The 19,805-nt window shown below is 35.8% G+C and overlaps 2 protein-coding genes across 4 annotated transcripts in view; one reads left to right on the forward strand and one right to left on the reverse strand.

Annotated features, from left to right (window-relative positions):
• Window positions 1-19,805, reverse strand: part of LOC136854108 (putative ATPase N2B) — a 329,373-nt gene that overhangs the window by 223,475 nt on the left and 86,093 nt on the right. Inside the window, exon 2 of the mRNA XM_067130285.1 lies at window positions 2,334-2,397. The gene's annotated coding sequence lies outside the window, so the exon portion shown is untranslated. The remainder of the gene's footprint in view (window positions 1-2,333; window positions 2,398-19,805) is intronic.
• LOC136854106 (uncharacterized) overlaps window positions 1-19,805 on the forward strand; it is a 230,961-nt gene that overhangs the window by 87,606 nt on the left and 123,550 nt on the right. The window lies entirely within an intron of this gene.

Below are 19,805 nucleotides of genomic sequence, written 5' to 3' on the forward strand. Positions count from 1 at the left end.
AATCATGACCCATTTTCTGAAATTCTGTCGCATTTCCCTTTGTGTTTTGCCTTCCCTGAATTCTTCATAACCTCCCTTTTCTCGCATTCTGTTCGTGCTCCAATTTGCTAACTAACAAAGGAAGACTGATCCTTTGATTTTACTTTTTGAAGTTTGGTTGTCTACCACTCCTAAATCATTTAGAAAAGGCGGCATGTAATTTTGTTATTCTGGCTGCAATTAATTAAATCTTAAGAGAACAGTTGCCCTCTGATACTGAGAGCTGGAAAAAATGTAATCACCTTAATACGTTTTCTTTGGACATTAAAATGTGCTTTCCTTAAAGGAACCAGAGAAAAAATTCATATTTAGACACGACGCAGGGGCGAAGAAAACATTTTTTTTCTGTTCCAACGATACCCAGGGTAAGACAATAACAATTACGGAAAGAAATGGCAGTGACGAAGATCGACGTCGTGAGGATTCTCTCTGATGGTCTTTAGGTGCCATGGAAAGTCCCCGAGCTCAGATTCGGGAACAATGAATGATGATGATGATGATCCTTCCTGAGTCTTGAACAAAAGAAAAACGTCATCCGAAAGGTTAAGAATACCTGACGGAGAAAATGCTAATAACTGCAGCGAAAAAGCCAGAGACGAATAGTGACATTACACATCACGAATGTCATTCTCTCTTTTATGTTCCTCGCTTCAGCTCGTCTTTAAAACCCTAAGTACCACAAACGTCGCTTCTGATACACTGCAAAAAGATGGTTGTTGGGGAAGAGGGGGGGAGGGGTTGGTGTTCCATGGAGGGAGGGGAGTCCTCGTGAAGTGGGGAGGAGGGTTTGTGCCATCTTTTCCCAGACACGACAGCACCTTTACCTTATTGGCAGGTGGCGACAGGTGGCTACAGGTGGCAGGAAGCTCTCTAGCGATTTAATTTGATTGCGGCAGTAACTTCCGAAGTGGAGGAGAAAGAGGAGGAGGAAGATATGGAAAAAGATAGAAAGGAAGTAGGCATGAAATCAACAGTCATCCTTCTTTTCTACTTTCTTTTTTTTTCTTCCTCCTTCTCCTCCTATATGACATCATCCTATTTTCATCTCGTTTCCCTCCTTTTTTCAGTTCCATTACTTGCTTTTTCTTCCTACAAACGCTGATTTCTTTTATTATTGCTTTGTTCTTCTCGACACCGACCCATAACCTTTTCTTTGCCCACATTTTTCATTATAATTCGCTTTCATCATTCGTTTTCCAGCCACAGTCATCATCTTGGGAAAAATGAAATAGAAACGGGGGAAATAGAAAAGCCAGCAGACTACCTAAATTCTTTTCCATTTTCTGAACAGACGTGAGATTAGGCTCCCCCAAAAAATTCCCCAGAAAATATTCCCCGAAGTAGTCCCCAGTCACAAAAAATCCACCTGCCATTCAGTTACTAGATTCGGCGAAGAAGAAGAAAAAGAAGAAGAAAAGGAAGAAAGATAAAAGACAAAAGGTCAAAAGACTTGCCCTCATTTCGTTTCTCGGGATAAATGAAAAGGGGAAACTTCCCTGATGGAACAGAAGAATGGAATATAGAATTTAGGCCAAAGGCCAAGCACTGGGACCTATGAGGCCATTCAGCGCTGGAAAGGAAAATGAGAGCAGGTAAGTCTGAAAGGTGTAACAGAAGGAAAACCTCACAGTTGCACTATGAATCATTGTTAGGAGAGGATGGATAGCAAGATGGGAAGAAAGATAATATGAATGGAGGTACAGTAAAAGGAATGAAAGGGGTTGCAACTAGGGGCCGAAGGGATGCTGCAAAGAACCTTTAATAATGCCTACAGTGCACCCCGTGAGGTGAGGTGACACAATGGGAAAATTTCCCTGATGTTTTTGAGGAACAGATGTTTCTTCTAATAGGAGACATCGATTATGTCTATTTGTCACTGAGGCGTGTTGACTTCCCGATACGATTTCCTTCAGGAACACTAAAAATATAGGCATAACTTCATTTCATGATAGGATTACGTTAAGAATGATTATTTCTTATAATTTAACTTTTCCTGCTGAGATATATAAGATTTTGTTATTAATTTAGGACTAATGTTTTTTATGCTACGCCTTTGTGTATCGTAAATTATAATTTATATAATCCATCCCATTCAGTCAGTCTGTCGATCTCCAGTAATTTTTCCCTTTTTTTGAGAAATGCCCTTTAATCAAGAAGTAGTTATGTTCGTTTATCATGATCACGGAATGCGAAATGGCACGTAATCTTAATGATTCATAATTAAAAAAACTCTTCTATACTTTTAAATACTTCTTAACAAATAACTACAAACAATTTACAACTTATGTACTTACCGAGTTTCTCTTGCAGCAGTCTTGGAAATAATTAGCTTCTGTCACTTACTTCTTCAATTGATATCTGGAAGCAAATATAAAAAAATGATTAATTTGAAAGGCGTACCATATTAAACGAATAGCTTTCAGAAAGTAGATGTATTCCAATGCAACTATAGATATAATTCAATCTAATGAGAGAAAGACAATGAGCAAATTCATTTACCTTCTACATGTAGATGAAAGACCTCAGGTTATAACCTAATTTTAGGTGAATGACTTCAAGTAATCTCCTAGTTTTAGGCTAAAAACTCTAAGTTATCGCCTGATTTTAAGTTAGAGACTTCTCGTTATCTCCTAGTTTTAAATGAAAGACTTCAAATTATCGCCTGATTTTAGGTGAAAGACTTAAGGTTATCTCCTAGTTTTAAATGAAAGACTTCAAGTTATCGCCTAATTTTAGATAAAGGGATTTCATGCTATCTCCTAATATTTATATGAATGAGCTACAAGTTTACACCGAGTTTTAAGAAAGTTCTTGCACGTTATCTCCTAATTTCAGATGAAGGACTTTTCACGCTATCCCCATATTTCTGATGAAGTACTTTCAAGATCGCATAATTCTAGATGGACTTTCATGTTGTCTGTCAATCATAGACGAAGGACCTTATTAGATGTATGACTATTTTTTCCCCTAGCTTTGGACGACTGAACTTTTATTTATCTTCTGATTTGAGCTTCATGACTTTTAAGATCTCTACGGGAAAAATTATAAATTCTCCTAGGCTTCACAGCAAGGTAAAGCTTCAACTGCTTAACTATAACAAAAGCTATTCAGGTAATTAAACTGCAAATTACTCGGGTGTATTGTGAGTTTCTTTCATAGGGTCCACAGATGTTAATTAATTCTTTTGTCCTTTTATATATGTAATTACGGTGAAGGCATTTTTTTACGGATATTAATTAATTCTTTATGCTCCCCTTCTTTGTTGCCAAAAAATGTGAACAACCTTCTCGGTGACTTTCAGAGAGTCTTCAGAATTTGTTTGATACTTTAAGTAAATTTATAAAAGATTAGAATTTGATATAAATTGTCCTCATCCAATTGCGTTTCTCCAACTTACGGTGGTTCTTAGGTTATCATTAAGTTCTCCAAGAAAAAATTCTTCGCTCCCATTAACTTTAATTCTGTACCACACGGTGTTAGTTCCGATTTTACTTCGAGATTTCATTTATGAAAAATGTCATAATTTTCCCACTGAAAGCGTTTATACACTTACACACCCACAATGGGGTGCCACGTTTACGACTGGGGTCATATGTGGCAATTATGTAAGTAACACGAAGAAGGTGTACACGCTAACAAGTGTTTGTATATCCACTTATTTTCATATCACATTTTATATGAAGAGAGAGAGAGAGAGAGAGAGAGAGAGAGAGAGAGAGAGAGAGAGAGAGAGATTTTACATAAATATGTCTTGAATTCTTTAATATTATTCTCTCCATTTAAACGCATTATAAAAATAACGAGAGGAGTCTTTCATTGTCATAAAAACAAACCCCTTCGAATTTTTTGTGCTACTCAGAAAAGTTCGGACGTGTTCTCGAGCCCACGTTCTAATTCCGTAATCTTTCCCAATATTTTATTCTTTAATCTTCTCCGAATTTACTCCACATTAATCTTAGTCTTTCTCTCTCTCTCTCTCTCTCTCTCTCTCTCTCTCTCTCTCTCTCTCTCTCTCTCTCTCGTATCAATGTTATATGAAAATGAGTGGTTACACAAGCACACACGTTAGCTTGTTCGCCATCTCCCCATGAAAAATGGCTCGTGTTACTTGCATAACCGCCATATATGACCACGGTCGTAAACATTGAAACTTTACATTTTGGCTAAACCATACACGTAAATGGAGGGTTGTCGCTTTAGGGAGGTATTGACTGGGGGAAACTGTTGTTCCATGGAAAACATTATACTCATATGCATATGCATTTATGTAAATGTTATTTACGCGTGTGTATGGTATATGTAAATGAATCACACGTCCATGCTTTATTTGCATACACGTACAATGCCCACTCAAACATTTCTCGGAAGTTCGGCTATGCCTGGTCTATGGAGGTAATGTGGAGGGATGTTTATGGAAATTAGTGGCTGTCTCAATCTCTCTAGAAAAATCACACAAAGAAAAAAATAGCTCTAGATTTCGATCTAGATATGACAAGGACAGCACGCGAGGTGTCAAAAAAAAAAGTTATAAGAGAGTAAATTTTAAATTTAGATATTTGCCTATGTAAACCAGCAGTGGTGTGTAATTTGAGAGAGAGAGAGAGAGAGAGAGAGAGAGAGAGAGAGAGAGAGAGAGAGAGAGAGAGAGAGAGAGAGAGAGAATCTAAGTGCATTCTCTGGGTACAAGAGTTTTCCGAAGAAAATGTTGCTATCTTAATCACCTATCCACCTACGCTATCCTGCAAGTGTAGGTGTGAAATGACTGAACACTTAATACAAGTTAATTTGCGTAGAGTGACATTGACAAACTCTCGGTACCAACTATTCTGAGGAAAAGGACAAGTCTAACACTTCACATTCAGAACTTGCCGACACTTAATATCGGCGACACCTGCAACTCCTTCAACTATTGCGTCCAAACAATAAAGACGAAGGAAGTGGCAAAAGGGAAATGCAGAGAGAGAAAAAAAATAATTATTATTTGTGTGGCTGGATAGGGCATTCTGTTACCTATTAGTCTGCAATATTGTTACTTAATTTAAATTGTACATTATTTTTCTGCTTTCGTTATTTTTTCTCTCTCTTCTCTCTCTCCTCTCTTTTCTCTCTCTCTCTCTCTCTCTCTCTCTCTCTCTCTCTTTATATCTGCGTCTCTGACCCTTTCTTTCTTTGCACCAGTGCCACTTAGAGTCGCCTATTTATTCATACTTTTGCAAATACTGAATAATTCATTCGTGCAACGTTGACATTTAATTGTTTTATTTTTGCACATCTATTGTATATTCTACTTTAAAGTTCAGTTTTGAACGGTTTAGTGCCAAAATGTAGCGTCTGTCATTATCATATATATATTATCATATATATATATATATATGTGTATATATATATATATATATATATATGTGTGTGTGTGTGTGTTTGTGTGTGTGTGTGCGCGCGCGTGTGTGTGAGTGTGTACATGAATTTGTTTACGTAAGGTGTTTACGAAATAAAAAAAGGAAATACGGTTTAGTGCTATAATGTAGCGGTCTGACGTGGCATTATCATATATATATATATATATATATATATATATATATATATATATATATATATATATATATATATATATGTGTGTGTGTGTACATGAATTTGTTTACGTAAGGTGTTTACGAAATAAAAGAAAAGGAAATACACATATCCTTCAGAGCAACATAAATCCCGAAGATCCCTAGCAAATGAAGCTATGTACTCCAAGCTCACCCTATCAGCTTTAACAGAAATAACCGGACCCATGAAACCCACCCCCACCCTCCCACCCACCCCCATTTTTCCATGGGGGACATGCCATCCGAGGCATCTGCTCCCCACAAAAGCTCATTTCAGACAATAAAAAAAACTCGCAAAAACTGAAGGTGAAAATTAAAAAAAAAATGACCGAGTTCATTCACCCTTCACGGACTGATTCCTGCAGTTACTTATTCCTTCTTCTATACAATATATTTGGGAAAGAATTCTACGGTATTTAGGTTATATTTAATGAAACTGAATTTAGAAATTAGTGTTTTCTTTTGCCTATATTTGTGCACATGAATTTACATATGTACAACATTCACTCACGCACACACACATATATTTATCTCTCTGTCTGTCTGTCTGTCTCTCTCTCTCTCTCTCTCTCTCTCTCTCTCTCTCTCTATCTATATATATATATATATATATATATATATATATATATATATATATATATATATATATATATATATATATATATATATATATATATATATATATATACATATATATATATATATATATATACACAATGGTTATGGTTACGTGTGTGTGTGTAGCTATGCTTTCATTCATTTATGTATACTAACCAACTAATAAAAAACACAGACTTACATTAATACATACACATACACACATATATACATGTATGTATAGATGTATATACACATGCATATAGTGTAAATATATAATTTCCTGAATTCCGGTAATAACTTTCATGCAAGTTACGAGGATACAGACCTCCTTAATCAAATCATGTTTTACTTCAACATTACCCATTACACGTAAATCATTAAATTCCATTGAAACGAATCGCTCCACACTGTTAAGAGGTGTATTAGAAAAGACTTTGGCAGCAACCATTATTGAGCTCTATTCCATTTTCAGTCTGAGATTATTCTCATCTCTCTTTCCCCTCTACTACTCAAGAGAGTAGAGTCAAAATCCTTCAACCTGAACTTCGCTCTGATACCTACTAGAAAGTCGTACTCTGTACGGTCCTTCAGTTTCGGGTGGGCGGTATCAAGTGCCACTTCAGGCGGAGTTCTGGGCTGTATGCTAGCGCCATCTAACAACCTTTTTTTTTTGTATGGTTACGGGCGTTCTGTGTGGCTTCACAATGTTACTCTTCTTTAAAAAAAAAAAAAACTGTATTGCCTTCACCACAGGCAAGATAGATAGAGGCGTGGGAAGGAGAGTGGGAAAGGAGGCACCCATATATTCGTTTCATGGGATATGGATTGTAACTATTTTGACTTTAGTTGTGAATTATGGTGGGTTTAAGCCTGGGTAAGGACAGATATACTGTACATCTACAAAACTATTCACCCATAAAAAACCCCATCCCATTAAAAAAAAAAACAAGACACAAGCACACACACATATATATATATATATATATATATATATATATATATATATATATATATATATATATAAACAGATAGATAGCTAGACATATAGCCTATATATATAAACATGTTTTTATGAAGGACCTATATAAGGAAAATATTTCCATTATATATCATAAGAGCAGAACCCATATACGGAGCGTGAGAATTAGAAAAGGTATACTACCAACAGAGCTAGGAGTGTTTCCCAGTAATATTTGAAAATCGAAAAGTCGAAGCCAACAGCGAACACTCAGTTGAGCTAAGATAGATCAAAGAACTTAGGGGAAGCAGAAGAATGCAGAGAATTTCAGTGCAGGAGGATGAAACAGAAGAAAGACTCTGAAAGATTTCTTATGTGAATAGAGCGCACACACGTGTATATAAATATTTATATATATACAGTATATATATACATATATATATACACACATATATATATATATATATATATATATATATATATATATATATATATATATATATATATATATATATACATATATGGTCTCACACATGCACACACACAGAGACATATATATATATATATATATATATATATATATATATATATATATATATATATATATATATATATATATATATATATATATATATATATATATATATATATATATATATATATATATATATATATATATATATATATAGTCCATTCTTAAGATCTTCACATATACCTTAAACAAATACGCTAATAATTACCAAATGGAATTTACACATATTAAACAAAAAAGGTTTGTCCTGATCGACCTCTTAAGCGCGCGTCTATCATAACCCAGGAAAATTCCATTTTACGAAATAGGAATCGGCGATGATCACAATATATCTTTGACTTTCGCTGGAACATAAAGGCGATGGTCTAGGGAAAGTTCCCTGGAGGTTATACTCTAGCGATAACAACTCGGTCGATAGAGAGAGAGAGAGAGAGAGAGAGAGAGAACCAGCATGAAACACAATTGAGTGTAACATGAGATATATTAAGAGAGAGAGAGAGAGAGAGAGAGAGAGAGAGAGAGAGAGAGAGAGAGAGCATGAAACACAACATGAAACATAATTAGATATATTAAGAGAGAGAGAGAGAGAGAGAGAGAGAGAGAGAGAGAACCAACATGAAACATAATTAGTGCAACATGAGGTATATAACGAGAGAGAGAGAGAGAGAGAGAGAGAGAGAGAGAGAGAGAGTTTGGTTTTCGTAGATAAACTTTACCTAGGAGCAATCTCTTCCTGTTATATTAGGATATGAAACATGCCACACATCAAGTAATGTGTCAATTTAAAAATCAGCTGGAACTTCAGGGAACTCTGCAAATGATAACACGGCGCTTCTCTTACCTCCAAAGTCAGGGTGATAAGAAAGAGGCGATTCAAACCCGATGATTGTGAATACTCAAGGGAACGGGTACCCCAGAAGGATGAAATTAAAGGGAAGATAGTCAGCAGCATTGATCAATAAAAATAAAACTTTTAGAAAGTTTTAAGATCCCAATGGATGGATATATTGAGACGCATGAAAACATGGAATTGAGCAGATAATAATGATGATATTGTTACGATAGGGAAGAAGGTAAATATAGATTAAATACAGAGAGATCCTACTTTTTCGCTCATTTTATTTGACGATCATGAAGTTCATGCGTATAACGAAAAATCCTCTAGCGAAACAACTGATAAAGAATCAGATAAATGTAAGTAAAACGGAAAACAAAAATGGATACGGTAACAAACACACCAATCAGAATTGAAATTTAGTTTATTTTTGTTTGGCATAATAGCGTATTTTTTCCAGTAAATGTAATCTAAATTTTTTATGGGTTTTATTTAAGTATTTCATATAATTTGAAATTCTCGACCAACAGTAGTTTTTCAAGTTTAGGACATTCATTTTTCTTCTAGTATATTAAAAACTAGTTCTCACATATTTTGAACACAAGACAACATTTCAATCCACTTCTGGACGAACTAGAATTGAAACGAGAGCTCTTCACGTTATTTCATACCATTCATTTTCTTTATCAGAACCATTCTCAGAACAGAATTTCCCAGAAAAGTTTCATTCATAATTCTAAGGGATGTGAATTTCCTTCCCCACTCAAGACCGTAAACTTCTGGGGAAGCTGTGTGAGAAAGGAGAAATAAATATCGAATGAGAAAGGAGAAATAAATATCGAATGAGAAAGGAGAAATAAATGTTGAATGAAAAAACACATTTATTACCTACACCTTCAATTTCCTTTCTTTCTTTTAATGTTATGGAAACATAATTACCAAAAAAAAAAAGCTTCGTTATTTTACAAAAATACTATAAACCTATATATTTTTAGGGTCCTTCTGTTTGCCTGCACATACACAGTGATCCAAATGTTTGCTAAGCCAGCAAACATAATACTCTTCCTTAATAAACAAGAAAAAACGAGACCAAGCACAACCAGAAGAAATAAAACTAAAATAAAATAAAAGTGGAAGAACAAATGACTGGAGGAAATTTTTGAATCTCACGAGGAAAATAACAGATTCTATTTTGGTGTGATATAAAAGATTTGTGATACACTGAAATGGACTGCCATTCACGGAAACTAATTTTGCAACACGAAGGCAGCCGTCGTCTTATGGTTAGGCGGAAAAACAGACGAAAAAAGACGATGAAAAAGGAACCACCCTAAAGAAAGAAGGACCCAAAGAATAGAGAGAGAGAAAAGACAGCAAACGTCAAACGCGTCCTCAGCTTGGCTGGAAAAAACGAAATGACGTTAACTCGTTATAAACCTTTTCTCTGAGTCGTTATTTCTCTTAAGCTCTCTCTGACATTCCAGCGTTTACCGCTGATTCTCCTGTGTCCTTAGAGAGAGAGAGAGAGAGAGAGAGAGAGAGAGAGAGAGAGAGAGAGAGATTTAGCACCTGATATTTCTATAATGAATTCTCATTTCGAATAAAGGTTACATTTAACGGACTCCATTGTGATTTCCTGTCAAGGATACTTCTTGCGTGGGCGTCCCGTGTTCAGCAGGCAGCCAAATGACACTCGCCCACCTGACGATCGTTGCTATTTTTCCTTTAAATAAGCTCCCCTCTCTCTCTCTCTCTCTCTCTCTCTCTCTCTCTCTCTCTCTCTCTCTCTCTCTCAGGGGACTCAACGGTAAACACTGCAATGCCAGTGAGAGCTTACGATCAATATACTGTACCGCATATTTTAAACAATATGCCTATAATTACTGCATATTTTACACAATAAGCCTATATAATTTTATATTCATTAATGACGCAACAAGATGGAAGGTTTCACCACACGCAACACTTGTAGGGCACCCTGGAATCAAACTTGCCCGTCGTCTCGGAATCGCCACTGCCAGAGCTGGCGGTAGTTGAGTACTGCCTGTCATTCTTACTTTTCAAACTGCATTATGAGTTTTGACAGGCCTCGAGTTCGGCGAATCTAGGAAATGCTCCCGTGACTGTTGGTTGGTCGAGTCCTCCGGTTTAGTGGTTGTTCTTGTTGAAATGTGACACGGAATTTTTTTAATTCTAATTTTAATTAGGATATCCCCGAGGCCCATGGTAGTTATTATATATCTCTCGAACCTTTCAGTGGCTTTTAATTGGAAACTGTATAATATAATTAAAGAGTAAAGGTATAATATTTTTATTTACTTTTTCTTTGTGATAATATCTGTCTATTTATCTACTTGTTGATACATTGCCTATACGTTTTGAAATTTTACATAAATGTAGTTATATGTGCTTACAATTAAACATGGATTCTTAAAAATTATTTCCAGTGATCTCACCTAGAAAGAAGCCATCGTACCATGTCTTGCTCTCTACTGACATTTAGCATTTGTCATCGCTCTCTCTCTCTCTCTCTCCCTCCCACAATATGATGTTTTATTCATTCCATTTGTCCGTGTCAGGAGGCGCAATCTTCTGTCCTATTCATAACAGCGAAATATGATACGAACCTTGAATCAATTTCCTTCGAAATCTCTCGACCCGCAGCAGTGATGTTCTCTTACACTTATAGTTAACCCTTACTGTCAAGAATATGAACAAAAGTTACATAAAGAATGAAAGTATCTGTAACGATTGTTTATTCAGTGGGGTTGTTGCGTTAGGAACGAATGTTAATCAGTCAATTCTTTTATTAGAAGTACACGGACTACATATGCACAAACACGTACACACGCTCCTACTTATTTTGAATTTTCTTACAAGTAGTAGCGTTTCTCCGACATCTGACGTCAAGGACAGAGACGACAAATTGAGCTCTACAAACACACCATAGTGACGGAAAAGTTAAAAAGGAGGGAAAACTAAGAGAGACAGAAAATTAGCTAAATAAATATGGGAAAGCTAAAATGGGGGCTAAAAATCAAAAGGAGAAAACGAGCAGACGAGGCCTGACAGGCACCACAGACCACAAATGCATCAACATGTTCGTTACGGTGAGGGCTCATGAGAAATCCATTAAAACAACAGAGCAGACCTCTTATTACGAGAGATACCGCAATGGAGCGAACGAGGGTTGCCCTGGGGACAGTTTATCTTCGGCAATTCTCGCTTCGTTGGTGGATTATTCCCTGAATGGAAGGAAGCCTTCGATAAGAAATTGATTTTGTACACATCCGCACACCCCTACACGCACACAGACCCACCCACACCACACATACGAGCACAAACAAACACATACACACATACATATATATATACAGTATATATATTTATGATTCTTTTTACTAATACAGCGGATAATTGTAGGACGAGAAGAAGAGTAATTCTCAGAATAAGCGAAACCACGAAGGTAGCTGGGTGTGACAAAAATAATGAGAAGAGACTTGGAATGTCATTGGAAGCCAATTAGGAAATCTATCAGGAGACTGTTGAGAAAATTCCCTTTTGTGGAAGAGAAGTGTAAACGTTTGGATGCGATGGACTGTAAAATGACAAAGACTTTTGGATGTACTGTTTGTATAAGGAATGGTGTATGTGTCATCAGAGGAGCTGACAGTGCAAGGAAGGAAGAGCTACTTTGAAGTGGGAAAAAAAGCTTATCATAGGTGAAAGGATGGCTCAGGGTGTAATGTGATGGTCTAGTCATGTGGAGAGAATGGAAAACAATATTCCAGCGAAAACAGTATATAATTCAGAGGCCGGAGGAAAGAAGAGTGAAGGCCTTGAAAAGAAATTTGTTTTTTTCAACATGGAGGCGAATGGCTCAGTATTTAGGTATATGACGTTGCTAATGTTATGGAAGTTTTCTAACTAAGTTGTTCATCCACGATTAATCATTTACAGTAGCAATGTGAGCATGGCAGATAACTGAGTGAAATAGCAATACAATGTAAGGATGCTGTGTATCCTCGCTTGTAAAGCGCAAACAAAGAAACAGAGGAAATAAGGAAAAGAAAAGTGGAGAAATACAAACAAAAAATTTGTTTTGGCAAGGTGAAAAGCGCAGTTTACAGAATAAACAAATGATTTTCAGGCTGGCTTAATCGAGCTGAACTTCGCTCTAGCGAGGAAAATTGATGGCAATCGCTCTATTGAATATAACCTAATAGATTTTGATACAAGTTCTCGTTTCACGCACATTGATAATATTAAAGCAGTCTGAGCGAACAACGAATATATTCACGCTTTCATACACACGCACTTGTATATGTATGTATGTATGTATGTATGTATGTATGTATGTATGTATACATATAAAAACAAATAAATAAACAAATATATATGTGTATGTATGTATGTATGTATGTATGTATGTATGTATATATATATATATATATGTATGTATTATTTTAAACCAAATACATTGCCTCAGAGTAGTTTATTCCGGCTCTCATAAATTCTTTTGGAATGAGATTGTCAACTCCATACCCTTTGGGACATTGGTTGCAACCCACCACGGTCAACTAACAACAAGATATTCAATTCACTGCTAAGTTTAACAAAGACACAATGTGAGACTGAACCTTATTATTTATTTACGCGGTATTTAGCTATTATACTTCAATACTTTTCTTGTATTATAAGTGGAAAACACAGAGTTCATAATTTCGTCATAGAAACCTACAGGAAAAAAAAGCCAAAAGGCTTTTGAAAAAATGTTTTCATGAAATATTAGGAATAATTATTTTTTCGCAGTCTCATTCCTGCATTTTCATAAACAAATTGCAAATGGACTCATAAACATCAATTTTACTGTCAAAAGCTTCTAATTGATTTTTACCTTTTCCACGTCAACGGACCTCCAATTACAGTTTGCATTTTACATGGACCCTGCCAGAGGGAACCATTGGACTGATATTGACAGACGTCATTTGTTAAGCTGAAATGAAGTGAAATTTCGCGACTGCCTTTGAAGTATTGTGGAAAATAAAACTGTTAAGTCAGCAAAAATTCTCCGGCAGCGATACTTTTAAAAATATTGGAGAAATAAGTCTAGATATTTCTTTGAATGGTAAATTTTGGTTATTATGGCAGTAAAATTATGTGCAGCCGCCACCACCACCACCAACAACAGCAAAAACAACAATTATAATAATGATAATAAGCAAGAAAAATACTGGATAATGCTTAAAAGGATGGAATTTTATAGTAGAACACTTGTTGCTCTATATAAACTAGAAAACTTATTTTACAAAATATAACTGTTTGGTTTACTATTCAAGGACTGGGAATTACAATGTTGGTTATCAATTTAAAGGGAAAATTAAAGCGACGATAGATTAACTGATGTCGTGCGTCACAAACAACCTACTCGACTCCTTGATCCTTCTATCAATATGCAAATGGAATCTTGTCTACAAGCATTAAACAGGGAACAGAGCAGTATTGATAACAGCCTTCCAATCTTCATCAAAAATTCTCGTTGATATTTAAGAAAAGAATAGAATAAAAACCTCGCCAACAATGGTTTTGGGGAAATGGAACAGTAAGGTTCTTAGCCTTTTCATCCCGTGAAACAAGGAAAACCAAGATAAATTTAAACAAGCAATTGTAGAGGCATTTGTTTTCATCAGAATTTTACTAAAAGTAGAGAAGATGTCTTATTAAAACTTCGGGTAAGAAGCCAACAACGGCCCCGTAATGTGGGTTCAGTCAATCTCAAGTAACGACCTCATACAGAAACGACCTTTCTCGAGGGGACTAGACTTCATCCAAGACCTATTGTAAAAATGTCTATTAACCTCAGGTTTTAATAGATGCGTCACCAGCAAACCCCCTATAGCATACTGTGCAGGGTGTCTCCTCTATACGATGTCTCATTACAGAAAATTGAATGATGAAGATATCTTCAAGAAGAGGGAAGGTTCACGCTACCGGAAAAAAAAACTTATCCCAACCCACGAGGCGAACAGAGGGTAAAGAAGGACGGAAAGAAAAGTAGTGTTTTTCGGCTTCGTCGAGGTTCTGTGTAAGGGTGATATTAGACGGCTATGAGGAAAAAATGGCTGGATGTGTCCCGCCGCTTAAATAGGCCGAGACAGTGCCATAATACGCTCGATCAAAAAAAAAAAAAAAAAAAAAAAAAAAAAAAAATCCCTCCCTCCACACCCTCTCCCCGTCCCTCCGCCCGATGGCCTCCCCGTCCCCCTTCCAAAACCGCCCACTTCTACCATATGGCGTTAAGAATCACTACTTTAAGGTTAATGGTAGACACGTGAAGTATAAATGAAAATTCCGAACATGAGAAACGCAGGGTTTAAGAAGACTCGTTCAGGGGGAACAGCTGACAAGAATTCTAGACTGAAAGCTTTATCGACACTTTGCAGGAAAAGATGAAAAATAAGAAGACAAGGAGGAGGAGGAGGAGAGAGAGAGAGAGAGAGAGAGAGAGAGAGAGAGAGAGAGAGAGAGAGAGAGAGTATGAAAATACGAGTACATGTGAAAAATGAGAAATACTTATTTTCCTCTTGTAAGACGTGGGGTATCGGAACCGACACAAAACAAAAAAGTATACCTTAGTTTAACCAGACCACTGAACTGATTAACAGCTCTCCTAGGGCTAGCCCGAAGGATTAGACTTATTTTACGTGGCTAAGAACCAATTGGTTACCTAGCAACGGGACCTACAGCTTATTGTGGAATCCGAACCACATTATACCGAGAAATGAATTTCTGTCACCAGAAGTAAATTCCTCTAATTCTTCATTGGCTAACCGAAGACTCGAACTCGGACCTAGCAGAGTGCTAGCCGAGAACTCTACCGACTCGTCCAACAAGGAAAAACAAAATAATATAAAATGGTAAATGCTAGCCCAGGTTTTTTTTTTTTTTTGACGGTTTGATAATGAGTTTTGACTTACCAGAAAAATTATGTACTTAAGTCATCGCCTTGTACGAATGGTCTATTATTGTTAATTGGACATATGTATGGTAAACTACTTTTATATATATGCACAGGTAAATATATACATTTAAATACACACACATATATATATGTATGTACGTATATATATATATATATATATATATATATATATATATATATATATACATAAAGATATATATATATATATATATATATATATATATATTTATATATATATATATATATATATATATATATATGTTTATATATAAATACATACATATATATGTGTGTATATTTATCTGTATATATTTACCTGTGCATATATATATATATATATATATATATATATATATATATATATATATATATATATATATATATATATATATATATATATATATACACACAGTATATGTACACGTACATATATATATATATATATATATATATATATATATATATATATATATATATATATATATATATATAAAATAAATGAGGTATTCAATATATTTACCATTATGTATTTACTCATTATTCACCTCACGTAGATCAGTTCATTACTAAAGACGTTTAGGAATTTTTGCACTGTTCATTAGAATCCCTAAAGTCTGCTTTTCACTTTTAATAAAGATAGAAGATCCTTCTCTCTCTCTCTCTCTCTCTCTCTCTCTCTCTCTCTCTCTGTGATACCTAAAGATTTTCCACGGAACATGTGTTATTTGTGCCGCTGCCACAGTACCAAATTAATCAAACAAAAACAACAAAAACAAAACGCTATTAATCAACTCTTCTCGAGGAGAGTAAGCTAGCAGAAAATTAGGAAGGAACCACCACAATATTCGGTTACCTGATTTTCAAGTGATGGAAATTAACCGTTGTATTTGATATTAACATAAATAGTATATTTAATATGAAGAATAAAATTTTCATTTAATTGTATAATAGTTTTTATTTGCTGGTAAATTTTGGAACAAGATTTAACGAAGCATGAAAGCTTACAGGAAACTGATAACTGGTGTATTATATATATATATATATATATATATATATATATATATATATATATATATATATATATATTATATAAATATAATTATATATACACATATAAGAATTTTACCATAAGCCTTTTCCCTCAGGAGTATGTGGCACCAGGTCAGCCTTGAGTGTAACTTTTTTAAATTGATAGATAATGATTTTGAGAGATGGTACGCATGTTTGTTTGGAAGAAAACCACTAGATAATAGTTCATTTTTTTTTCACCCCGCTTCACTGTATTCTTTTCCTTTGAAACCTACTTAAGTGAGTTTTCTTCTCTCTCTTGTAGGCCTGCTCAGCCATTCTACCATGTTCTTTTGCTAAGAGAGAGAGAGAGAGAGAGAGAGAGAGAGAGAGAGAGAGAGAGAGAGAGAGAGAGAGAGAGCGCATGTGTGCGTGTGCAGGGTAATCAACTCTACCGCATGACTTATTAATTAAAACGAAGAGTACAGCCATGTCCAATTTCCAGTGAAAGTAGTGGGCTGGGCAGGATATGTAATTGGTTCAACAGAAACGTCCAGGGGAATGTAATACTGTATTTGATTAGCGCGGGTGTTATGATTTAGTTATCTAGCCTCTGTATTCTGACGTCAACGAAATACAACACGCAGATCTACAATCTCGTTAACAGTTTTGTGGAATGTCCTTGTTATTATTTTTTCTTCGCTTGCACATCGTATTATAAATTCAATATTAGGATTTACGTTCACTTATTAACCATATTTTCTGCTGTGTCGCATTGCGTAACTTTTTAACGGGAGTATTTTGTTACGGCGGCAGATTTTGTTACAAAATCGGAGGCAGATTTTGTTACAAAATCTGCCGCCGTACTTTTTTTTTTTTTTTTTTTACATTGTTCGCTATTTAGTTTGTCTTTGAGCTAAAAGAGTTGATCAACTTCTGACCTAATGACATATAATCAAACCTCTATAAACAGAAATAAAATATTTTGTCCAGAGGTAATTTGTCCAGTAAATTGGGAAAATTTTACACTTTCTCAAGAGTCATAGTTTGAAACGAATTTTTATCTCCCTCCACCCCATTTTTTTTTTTATCCATCGTCGGAGAGAGATCTGTTACATTTTTCTGTCTCGCCTCTTTCTCAAAAGACCATAACGTTCAAAGGAAAAGGATTCCAAGAGAAATTTTGCAACATTCATCTAGATTTTCCTCGTTGTGTATATCCACCAAGAGCGAGCACCTCAAACTAACGCTGATCCATCAGAGCTCTCGCCGTAGTTTGCTGAGACAGATTTCTAAATGCGTCTCAGAGATAATATCTTCGGAGAATTACTTTGAAATCCCCCAAGAGACACATAAGTCCTAGAGGGGTGGATCAAAGCCTAGCAGCAGCAGACCTGCAGATACAAGGCTACACTTATTTGCAGTTTCCCCTCTATTTCTGTTTCTGACTCTCCATTTCTTGTCCCCTTCCTCTTTCACCGATACTCTCTTCGTCTCCTTACATACATATGAATACATCTATCTAGCAGAAGGCAGCAGCATGTTCTCTGAAGTCTGATCTGTATAAAGTAGTAAGACTCTGGGATTTACTTCCCTCTGCTGAAATTCTTCGAGGAACTGAAAGTTCGGTCAATAAATCCACTTCAGAATCGACTAAAAGGTAACATGACAGCAAGTTGTAAAGAGAAAAAGTCACTGGATTTTTTTTATGTTATTTTGGAAAAGTCTACCCGGCAAAAGGGATAAAGATGTACTCTAAAAGATGACATAGTTAACCTATCGTTGAACTGCGCTTCAACAATGCACCTTTCCAAGAAAGAAAAGTACATGGATTACTAACTGGGCGAAATTATCGGCTTAATACAATAGCCGATGCGTCCACCAGTTTTTCAAGGAATCGAGGTGGAATGGCGCTCGCATACGGATGGATTAAATTATTAGTTATTAAAAATAGTTGAATAGTTAGGAATTCACAATATAAGAGCCGGGCAGAATGAAGCAAGGGAGTCAGAAATAGACAACTGCCTGTCGACGACGGTGAGTGGTAAACAGAATGATCCAAACAAACCTAACATGGAAGAAGAGACCCGCGTATAAACATCGACCTACATGAAAGATTATTTGCTCAGCGGGGCGCGCTCACCCCTCTTTCATCCAATTATATGCTTATAAGCTTAGCGGTGTGGACGTTTTATGTCGGCGGGCATTGCCACACGTCCGCTCGCATTCAGGGAACACAAACTGCACGAAAATACCTCGACGGTAAACAGAAAAATGCGATGTTTGGTGATCGATCAGCTGGCGTTGACTCTAGAGCTCACAGACTACAGTGACACAAAGGAGGCTATATCTGAATGATGGAGGATATGACATAATTTCTCAACTTTGAAGCATTAGTGGACCCCGAAAAATTTCGTCGGATGGGCACCAGTTTTCATATTATACATACATACATACATACATACATACATACATACATACATATATATATATATATATATATATATATATATATTATTATTATCTTTTTCTCAAAATTTTATTATTTCTATATTTTATATTTTTTTCCCATTTTTATATTTCTCATTTATGTTATTATTATCTAGATCTTCAATATTATTATTTTGTCATTATTTTTTATGGGAGGGGCACGTGCCCAGGTCCCCCCCGTCCTCCCCTGGCTCCGCTAGTGCTTGGAAGTATGAGGTCAAAATGATATAAAGTGTATCCATGTTTTGCACGCTGCTATATAGACTTTGGCACTAACATTCTTCAAAACATTCCTTGCATAAATTGCAGTCACTGTTTACTTGACGGAAATATTATCCTTCCGACCTAATTGCTTAAAAGCGTTTCCAAGACTCCTGCCTAAACTGTTCCATATGTCATATCTCTTATTACCACTTGTGTTTGTGTGGTGAGTTAGGCGCTAATAGCGTGTTCATAGTACATTAGCTAATGTGCCGTTGGTGATTTGAGAGCAACTTTGCACTGGTGTCCGTATTTTCCGAAGCAGATTTATGAAGAGGAGAGCTGGCTCTCGCTAATGTGATGGCCGCCGTGTCAGCGCACTGAGAAGTTTCGAAATACTCGCTATTTTTGGCGAGAGGATTTTTATCTTGGCGATGGATAACAGTGCCATTTCGTAACAAGAATAGATATCATTCCTTGAAATAGACTGAATATCCTGAAAGGGGCAAAACTGTTGGTAGTTTGTAGACATCGGAAATATTTGTTCTTTAAACTTAGGGCGTTTAGCTAAA

Source organism: Macrobrachium rosenbergii, chromosome 28, assembly GCF_040412425.1.
Source record: "Macrobrachium rosenbergii isolate ZJJX-2024 chromosome 28, ASM4041242v1, whole genome shotgun sequence".
NCBI lineage: Eukaryota > Metazoa > Arthropoda > Malacostraca > Decapoda > Palaemonidae > Macrobrachium > Macrobrachium rosenbergii.